General features: G+C 40.6%; 1 non-coding gene across 1 annotated transcript; it reads right to left on the reverse strand.

Annotated features, from left to right (window-relative positions):
* Positions 1-8,959: 8,959 nt before the first annotated feature.
* On the reverse strand, positions 8,960-9,031 carry Trnae-uuc (transfer RNA glutamic acid (anticodon UUC)). The gene has a single exon. It is a non-coding gene; the product is annotated as a tRNA-Glu (tRNA).
* Positions 9,032-10,451: the final 1,420 nt, after the last annotated feature.

Genomic DNA, 10,451 nt, shown 5'->3' on the forward strand with positions numbered 1-10,451 from the left:
AGAAAGCAAAATAGGCAATGACAGATGGAGTAAGGAGGACATCAAAAGCAGACTAGCATTGACAAAAAGGGCATTCCTGGCCAAGAAAAGTCTGCTAGTATCAAACATAGGCCTTAATTTGAAGAAGAAAGTTCCGAGAATGTACGCTTGGAGCACAGGACTGTATGGTAATGAAACATGGATTGTGGTACAACCGGAACAGAAGAGAATGGAAGCTATTGACGAGTGTTCGAAATTAGGTGGACTAATAAGGTAAGGAATAAGGTTAGGAATATGTGAAAAACACTGACAAGGAGAAGGGACAGTATGATAGGATATCTGTTACATCATCAGGGAATGACTTCCATGGTACTAGAGGGAGCTGTAGAAGATAAAAACTGTAGAGGAAGACGGAGGTTGGAATACACCCAGAAAATAATTAAGAACATAGGTAGCAAGTGCTACTATGATATGAAGTGGTTGGCACAAGAGAGGAATTCGCGGCAGCCTACGTTAAACCACTCAGAAGACTGACGACTCAAAAAAAAAAAAAAAAAAAAAAAAAAAAAAAAAAAAAAAAAAAGCTTAACACGTCCAATCAGAGCCAACAAAATACCAACATTGAACCGTTGAACCTTTCCTCTTCCAGATCATACCACCACCCCACCATTATCCCCTGCCTCCCACCTAATCGCTATCTAGTCCGCTTCCTGAAATTCCATACCTCCAACTTGGCCTCACCATCCTTCTCCAGGCCCCTTCCTTAGAACACTAACCTTTAGGCAGAGGGTAAGACAGCTACACACAACTGAAAACATATCCACACCTAACTATCCTCCATACAAACATAAACTGCCCGACTGTTGTGATAAGTTGCAGTGGCTACCTGACAGAAGCTTTCTGTGAACTGTCTGACCCCTTCACCTACAAGCTCTGCCAGAGTGATCTAATCCCTGAGCTCTTGAAATTCATACAAGTGGTTCTCTTTTCTCCAAAGTTCTCTCTAATTTTCCTGTAGACAGAAATCCATAGACCCTTCCCACAGCCTCTCACTTGAATCCACATCCCACCTCACTCCAACAACACCCTGCATACACACTTTCTACCTACTCTCCAGAATCCATAATCCCAACGATCCTAGATGCTCCATTGTAGCTTGCTACTGTGCACCCACTGAAAGAATTTCTGCTCTTATTTATCAACATCTCCCACCAGTTGCCCGAGACCTAGCCTTCCACATCAAAGACACTAACCACTTCCTTCTCTGACTTTCCATCATACACAACCACCCCTTTACTTGCCAGATCCCTACTCGTGACTGTTGATGTCACTTTCCACATACTAACAAAGATCACGCCCCTGGTCTTGCCAATAATAACTACTTCTTCCAATTTCATTCACACTCCAAACCCACTACCTCATTTCTTATACATTTTACCAATCTATAGCTACTTTTCCTTTTAAGGGAAGGTTTACAAAGAAATCTACAGCATAGCCATGGGCATTTGCATGACACCCTCCTATTCCAACCTGTTTATGGCCCTCTAAAGGGAACCATTCACAACACCTAGCCTGGTTGAAAATCACTGATGATATCTTCATGTCCTGAACTCAGGGCCAAGATACCTTATCCACGCTCCTTCACAACTCCAACACCTTTATTCCCACCTGCTTCACCTGGTCCTCCTCTATCCAATGTGTGAACTTCCTGGACAGTGACCTCCATCTATTTGATGGGTGCCTCCACTTACCTATCCATGTTAACGTCCCCCCACGAACCATGGACCTTGCCATTGGTGGGGAGGCTTGCGTGTCTCAGCGATACAGATGGCCGTACATGGCTGGGGTTGTGAAGGAGCGTGGATAAGGTGTCTTGGCCCTGAGTTCAGGACATGAAGATGGCTGTACCGTAGGTGCAACCACAATGGAGGGGTATCTGTTGAGAGGCCAGACAAACGTGTGTTTCCTGAAGGGGGACAGCAGCCTTTTCAGTAGCTGCAGGGGCAACAGTCTGGATGATTGACTGATCTGGCCTTGTAACACTAACCAAAATGGCCTTGCTGTGCTGGTACTGCGAACAGCTGAAAGCAAGGGGAAACTATGGCTGTAATTTGTCCCTAGGGCATGCAGCTTTACTGTAAAATATTCTGGAGGTAAAATAGTCCCCCATTCGGATCTCCAGGCGGGGACTACTCAAGAGGACGTCGTTATCAGGAGAAAGAAAACTGGCGTTCTATGGATCGGAGCAGGTAGGTTAGAAAATTTAAAAAGGGAAATGGGTGGCAGGAGGAACAAGACTTTTGGTCAGTTGCATACAGGGTTATAAATACAAAATCAACAGAGGCAATGCAGGAGTAGCTTTAACAATGAATAAAAAAAAGGACTGCGAGTAAGCTACTACAAACAGCATAGTGAACGCATTATTGTGACTAAGATAGACATGAAGCCCATGCCTACTACAGTAGTAGAAGTTTATATACAAGCTCTGCACACGATTAAGAAATTGATGAAATGTATGATGAGATAAAAGAAACTATTCATGTAGTGAAGGGAGACGAAAATTTAATAGTAATGGGTGACTGGAATTCGAGAGAAGCAAAAGGGAGTGAAGGAAACATAGTAGGTGAATATGGTCTGGTAGAATTTTGCACAGAGCATAACTTAATCATAGCTAACACTTGGTTCAAGAATCTATATTATATAATGGTAAGACAGAGATTTAGGAACCAGGTTTTAAATTGTAAGACATTTCCAGGGACAGACATGGACTCTGACCACAATCTATTGGTTATGAACTGTAGATTAAAACTGAAAAAACTCAAAAAGGTGGGAATTTGAGGAGATGGGACCTGGATAAACTGACTAAACCAGAGGTTGTACAGAGTTTCAGGGAGAGCAAAAGGGAACAATAGACAGGAATGGGGGAAAGAAATACAGTAGAAGAAGAATGGGTAGCTCTGAGGGATGAAATAGTGAAGGCAGCAGAGGATCAAGTAGGTAAAAAGACGAGGGCTAGTAGAAATCCTTGGGTAACAGAAGAAATATTGAATTTAATTGACGAAAGGAGAAAATATAAAAATGCAGTAAATGAAACAGGCAAAAAGGAATACAAACGTCTCAAAAATGAGATCGACAGGAAGTGCAAAAAGGCTAAGCAGGGATGACTAGAGGACAAATATAAGGATGTAGAGGCTTATCTCACTAGGGACTAGATATATACTGCCTACAGGATAATTAAATAGACCTTTGGAGAAAAGAGAACCACTTGAGCTCAGATGGAAACCCAGTTCTAAGCAAAGAAGGGAAAGCAGAAAGGTGGAGGGAATATATAGAGGGTCTATGCAAGGGCGGTGTACTTGAGGAAAATATTATGGAAATCGAAGAGGATGTAGATGAAGATGAAATGGGAGATATGATATTGCGTGAAGAGTTTGACAGAGCAATGAAACACCTGAGTCGAAACAAGGCCCCGGGAGTAGATAACATTCCATTAGAACTACTAACAACCTTGGGAGAGCCAGTCCTGACAAAACTCTACCATCTGGTGGGCAAGATGTATGAGACAGGCGAAATACCCTCAGACTTCAAGAAGAATATAATAATCCCAATCCCAAAGAAAGTAGGTGTTGACAGATGTGAAAATTACCGAACTATCAGTTTAATAAAACACGGCTGCAAAATACTAATGCGAATTCTTTACAGACGAATGGAAAAATTAGTAGAAGCTGACCTCGGGGAAGATCAGTTTGGATTCTGTAGAAATATTGGAACACGTGAGCCAATACTGACCCTACGACTAATCTTGGAAGCTAGATTAAGGAAAGGCAAAGCTAGCATTTGTAGACTTACAGAAGGCTTTTGACAATCTTGACTGGAATACTCTCTTTCAGATTCTGAAGGTGGCAAGGATAAAATACAGAGAGCGAAAGGCTGTTTACAATTTGTACAGAAACCAGACGGCAGTTATAAGAGTCGAGGGGTATGAAAGGGAAGCAGTGGTTGGGAAGGGAGTGAGACAGGGCTGTAGCCTCTCCCTGATGTTATTCAATCTGTATATTGAGCAAGCAGTAAAGGAAACAAAAGAAAAATATGGTGTAGGCATTAAAACCCATGGAGAAGAAATAAAAACTTTGAGGTTTGCCAATGACATTTTAACTCTGTGAGAGACAGCAAAGGACTTGGAAGAATAGTTTAACGGCATGGACTTTGTCTAGAAAGGAGGATATAAGATGAACATCAACAAAAGCAAAACGAGGATAATGGAATGTAATCGAATTAAGTCGGGTGATGGTGAGGGAATTAGATTAGGAAATGAGACACTTAAAGTTGTAAAGGAGTTTTGCTATTTGGGGAGCAAAATAACTGATGATGGTCGAAGTAGAGAGGATATAAAATGTAGACTGGCAATGGCAAAAAAAGCGTTTCTTAAGAAGAGAAATATGTTAACATCGAGTATAGATTTAAGTGACAGGAAGTCGTTTGTGAAAGTATTTGTATTTAATGTATCCATGTATGGAAGTGAAAAATGGACGATAAATAGTTTGCACAAGAAGAGAATAGAAGCTTTTGAAATGTGGTGCTACAGAAGAATGCTGAAGATTAGATTGGTAGATCACATAACTAATGAGGCGGTATTGCATAGATTTGGAGAGAAGAGGAGTTTGTGGCACAACTTGACAAGAAGAAGGGACTGGTTGGTAGGACATGTTCTGAGGCATCAGGGGATCACAAATTTGGCATTGGAGGGCAGTGTGGAGGGTAAAAATCACAGAGGGAGACCAAGAGATGAATACACTAGCAGATTCAGAAGGATGTAGGTTGCCGTATGTACTGGGAGATGAAGAAGCTTGCACAGGATAGAGTAGCATGGAGAGCTACATCAAACCAGTCTCAGGACTGAAGACCATAACAACAACAATAGCAACAACAATCCATGTTATACCCACCTACCACCAATACTTCCATTTTGACAACTGCCATCCCTTCCACACCAAAAAATCTCTACTACACAGCCTAGTTACTTGTAGAAGACATATCTGCCGTGACAAGATTTCCCTTGCTCAGTATGCAGAAGGCCTCACAAAGGCCTTCACATAGAGACAATACCCCCAAGAAACCTAGTCCAGAAACATTTCCTGTGCCATATCCTTATGTATCCTCAATCCTCCCACACAATCTACCATAAATAATCAGTGATGAAGGAACGCTCCCTTCTTACCCATTATTGCCCTGGACTGGAAGAGCTGAACAATGTCCTTCACTAGAGCCTTGCTTATCTCTCATCCTGCACTAAAATGAGGGATGTCCTACCCAAGGTCCTTCCTACCCCTCCCAAAGTTGTCACATCACCCATCTAACGTATACAGCATCTTTGTCCACCCACTCAGTACCTCGTACTGCAGTCCTGTCACAGTCTTACCTGTGAAAGCAGCCATGTCATACCAACTCTGCTGAAAACACTGCACAGCCTTTTGTGTTAATACAATACCAACCATCTCTGCACCAAAACGAATGGTCACCAGCAAACTATTGTCAAGAACAAAGTTGACCATCTTTTGGCATAACATGCGTATGGGCGTAACACCCTCACTGAAGTGGCTGCTTCACTTCCTGAGACATCTGGATCCTTCCCTCTACCACCATCTTCACTGAACTGTACAGATCAGAGTTATCCTTGCAACACATCCTCTCTCCCATGATCAATCTCAGGTAACCCACTGCTCTGCACCCTCCACCCAACAGTTTCCCCTTCCTCCTTTCTATCACCCCCTCCCAGATCCCACATCACCTTCAGCCAGAGCCCCTTCCCACCAGACTTTATCTGCCGCCCCTCCCTTCCACATTCCAAGCTACCAAACCGGCTATCTCCCTCTGAGCCACTAGCCACCCACTCCCAGTTTGTCTCTCTGCCTCCTGCCTCCCTCCCCTCCCCCTACCTGCCCTCCTGACACTATCCCCACTATAAGCAGCCAATTTGTTAAAAAATTGACGTTGGCACTGTTAGTTTAGTCGGCACTATGCAGGAGCATAGGTGTGTGGGGGTGAGTGGGTCTGTGTTATTTTATTTTGCTCTAGCCTGACAAAGGATAATTCCAAAAGCTAGCAACTTTTCTTTCGTTTGTGTGTGTCTAAAGACGAGTCAAAGCTTCTGCTTTTCAGTGAATGGTCTCCTTTAATCGTTAAGTTTTTAGATTCTACAAGGACTTTTCTACAACATTTATGAGTCCATCATTAGGCTTAATAATGTCAGTAACATGATAATTTTTTTAAAAAATGTTTAAATGCCTCTGAGGACTATGGGACTTAACATCTGAGGTCATCAGTATCCTAGAATTTACAACTACTTAAACCTAACAAACCTAAGGATATCACACACGTCCACGCCCGAGGCCGGATTCGAACCTGCAACTGTAACAGGCATGCGGTTCCGGACTTCGCATCTAGAACCGCTCAATTCACCGCGGCCGGCTATAATTTGTAACCAGTGATTACTGTAATAATATTGCACTGTCTGTACCATGACTGAATGCTGCCAATTATAAGGATGGTTTTGGTTTTATTAACTCTGTTCATGTCTTGCACTTGGTTGTCACATTTATCACATTGAATTTGGTCTTTCTGAATAATCTGTATATCTTCGTGACAGTCTCTCTCATTACCAAGTTTTTCATGAATTGGTTTCTGAAGGTGATTATTACATTTAGAGCATTATGCAAAACTATTGTTCAAATTTTCACATTTTATGTCACTATTTATACTAAAACAAGACACAAAATTCTAAAAGGAGTGAGGGATATTGAAACTGTCATTTTTTTTAGTGTGAATGCAAATGTACGAATGTCTGCCCTGCTCTACTTACGTGGAAGCCGGGGAGTGTGTGATGATGCCAGGATACTAGCGTTGTGCCAAACATTTCAACGTAAAACCGGTCTGGTTGGCAGTCGTCTCATTGACACATTTCACAGAATGTTTCATCCATGAGATGGTGTGTATGTAGATTGTTAAATGTTACTTTTCTATAATTGCAAATTCTTCTTAATTTGCGATGTCTAGAATGTATGTACGGTATGCTAGAAGCCAAAAATAAATTAATAAAAAAACGAGTAATAACATCTTTGCCTTCCCACTCTCTGACTAAGCACCACGGATTCAACATTCAACAATGGTTTAAACGCCAATGTAAACAAGACAAAAATGGAAGCAGCCAAGAAGACAATAGTTCCGTACACAGAATGGAGGTGCAGGTTTAATGTGTTGTAGCGTACCGATATTCCATTACTATCAGGTAAGTTGCATTGTGTTTTTAATTTGTTTCCTCAAATTGCGTATCGAGATTGTTCTTTTATTAAAATGCTATGCAGGGTCATTACACAATGCATACTAGTCGCAACGAATGTGTTTCGAAGTGCGCTTTGATTACAAGTAATATGCATGTACAAAGTTGTCTTTATGTTGACGTCTATGTTGTTAAGGTGTCATGTTTGCTGTTATGAAGTTTACTGCACTAAAACATCCTCATATGATTCAATTTTGAAAGCTTGCTTGCCTAGTGTGTTTCCACGAGAAAGGATACTGGTGCTGTAATTTACAGTTTTGTTGATAACAGACGTTATTCTGCTAGTGTGTAATAGTATTCTCACTCTCCCCGCAATTATATTAGATTAGATTATTTTTTCGTTCCATAGATCCGTGCTGAGGAGATCCTCGTGGATGTAGAACATGTCAATAATTTTTTTAACAATACTAATAGTATGAATATATACAAATATATCATTTGTTTCTATTAAAAAATTCGTCAATGGAGTAGGAGGAGTTGGCCACTAGAAAGTCTTTCAGGCTCCTTTTAAACTAATATTTATTTATATCTGAGTTGTGAACCCCTTTCATTGTTTACAGGTGATAGACTTGTGATAGCTCTTCGAAGTAACTGAAATGATAGTTTCAACATGAGTTGGTGAATTTAAAGAATGTGAGCGGACTGGTATGTGATAGCTCTTGGAGGTAATTGTAAAAGATAGTTTCAACATGATTTGGTAAATGTGAGCAGGAATTTATAAAATCAGACCCACTTCTGTCTATAATCCAAGGTTAACATTTGCCCCATTTCATAAAAGTTATTCATGACAACGACATCCAAACGTTGTTTGTGATTGCTTGGGTCAGCCATTTATATTCCGTAGAACACAAGCTCGCAGAATGTGTGTCCTGGCACCGAATATATGATCTGGTGTAGAACCAGGTTCTACCAGCACCATCTAGGTGTTGGTAGAACCTGTCGTTGCTAATTTTGCCGCACATTTAATACTCTTCTTTATGAATATCAATGACAGAGTAACTTCAGAAACGGCATCTTACAATACGCCGTACATCATCTATGAACAAGTACAAGAGAGTATGACGTAACTTATAGTCATTTCTCTCTACAGTTTCGGAATACAGATATTATGCCGTAATTGACATTGTTTTTCAGATAAAACAACACCAACTTAGGTTTGGTACTTACGTTTATGTCGCATGTAATGCAATAATTTTTCTTTTTTCCCCCTCAACGAGAAATGTTATGTTCTATTTGCGTCTTCTTGCGAATTCTAACCACGAAATTGGTTGCTACGAAAATCTAATCAGAAAAAAAAATTGGGAAGGTAATTAAATTAGGCAAAAATGTAACTTGAATTTCACCTATCTTGAGAGATAGGTCGTTGCAGTAGTTGGCCGGCAACAGGGGAGAACATTTTTTTCCCGTGTATTCTCATTGTACAAATGATTACGTCGCCGGTTAACAGTTCTATAACACCATATCCAGCAAGTGGGCAATAACAACACATACGCTTGTAATTCGTGACAGTTGCCAGCGTGATGTTACCTCATGGTAGAAATGTAGACAGTAAGTTTTGTTTTTAATTGTTTGCGTTCGGTGCGACAGTGCTTTAGTGACGGTTTATGGAGTATCGTATATGATTCCTGTAAAGAAAAAAAGTAATTCCCATGCCGGGAATCGAACCCGGGCCTGCTGGGTGAAAGCCAGCTATCCTAGCCACTAGACCACATGGGAGGTTGTAATGTAGGTAAACTAGTTGCAGTGAAGTAGAGTGTCATTCATGTAGATTTTCAGCGTTTTCAAATTTTGGGGTTGATGAAATGTATGATAATTTAAGTGCCTATGCTTACTACAACATCAGCGCAATTTTATGATTGTGTACTATACGGCTGTAGCGTTCTTTTCTCAAAATAAGATTTCTTTGTTGATTCAAGTTTAACACGAGGATTCATTTTATTTACCAAAGCATGTGGAAAGGAAAATATTTGCTCGAAAATGGTTGCATGTTTGTTAACTTAGCTGCACACAACTTAAATGGCCAATCGATGCACAAACCAGGTTGTTAAAAGTTACGTAAGTAGTCGACTCCCCCCACCCACTACCCCTTGCATTTTTTGTAGTTTGCGTAATTAAATATATGTATTAAAATACTCGTAGGCGTCAAATCCATTATATCTACAGTATGTTTTCTTAATTTACTCTGGAGTTTACGTTTTTGGCGAAAAGTGCATTAAATATTGCAGATTGGGTTAGTCTTTTACAACCTGGTCACTGAATTCACATTACCGGTAGCTCACTTCGCAAGTTTACAGGCAACGACACAATAGCTCTTTTTTGTCACCACAACTAAGGTTAGAGGAGTGACCCAACATCACACAAAAACAAAAGTGGATAGTTTTACAGCTAAGTTGTGCATCTATATCTGCACTCTGCAAACCATTATGTAGTGCACGGCAGAGGGTAGGCTATTTCCCATTTTACCAGTTGTTATGTATTTTACCTGTTTCCCCATTTTTTAGTCTTATGCTGTGTTATTTATTTAACTGCCAGCTATTAAACAAATACAATATAGGCCTACATTATTGTCTCTTACCTTTCTTGAAATGTCAGATAAAGTAACATGTCAAGAACAAAGGTTGATAATAGTAGACTTCACAATTTAAATTCTCATTTAAGATATACGTTCCAAAAGTCATTTAACTCAGCACCATATCTAAGATAGCAATTGAAGGAATGATCTATGAGGTTGATGTTGTTGTTGTTGTTGTTGTTGTTGTGGTCTTCAGTCTTGAGACTGGTTTGATGCAGCTCTCCATGCTACTCTATCCTGTGCAAGCTTCTTCATGTTCCAGTACCTGCTGCAACCTACATCCTTCTGAATCTGTTTAGTATATTCATCTCCTGGTCTCCCTCTACGATTTTTTACCCTCCACGCTGCCCTCCAATACGAAATTGGTAATCCCTTGATGCCTCAGAACATGTCCTACCAACCGATCCCTTCTTCTAGTCAAGTTGTGCCACAAACTCCTCCCCAATTCTATTCAGTACCTCCTCATTAGTTATGTGATCAACCCATCTAATCTTCAGCATTCTTCTGTAGCACCACATTTCGAAAGCTTCTATTCTCTTCTTGTCCAAACTAGTTATCGTCCAT

The sequence above is a fragment of the Schistocerca gregaria genome, chromosome 4 (assembly GCF_023897955.1).
Source record: "Schistocerca gregaria isolate iqSchGreg1 chromosome 4, iqSchGreg1.2, whole genome shotgun sequence".
In the NCBI taxonomy this organism is placed as follows: Eukaryota; Metazoa; Arthropoda; class Insecta; order Orthoptera; family Acrididae; genus Schistocerca; species Schistocerca gregaria.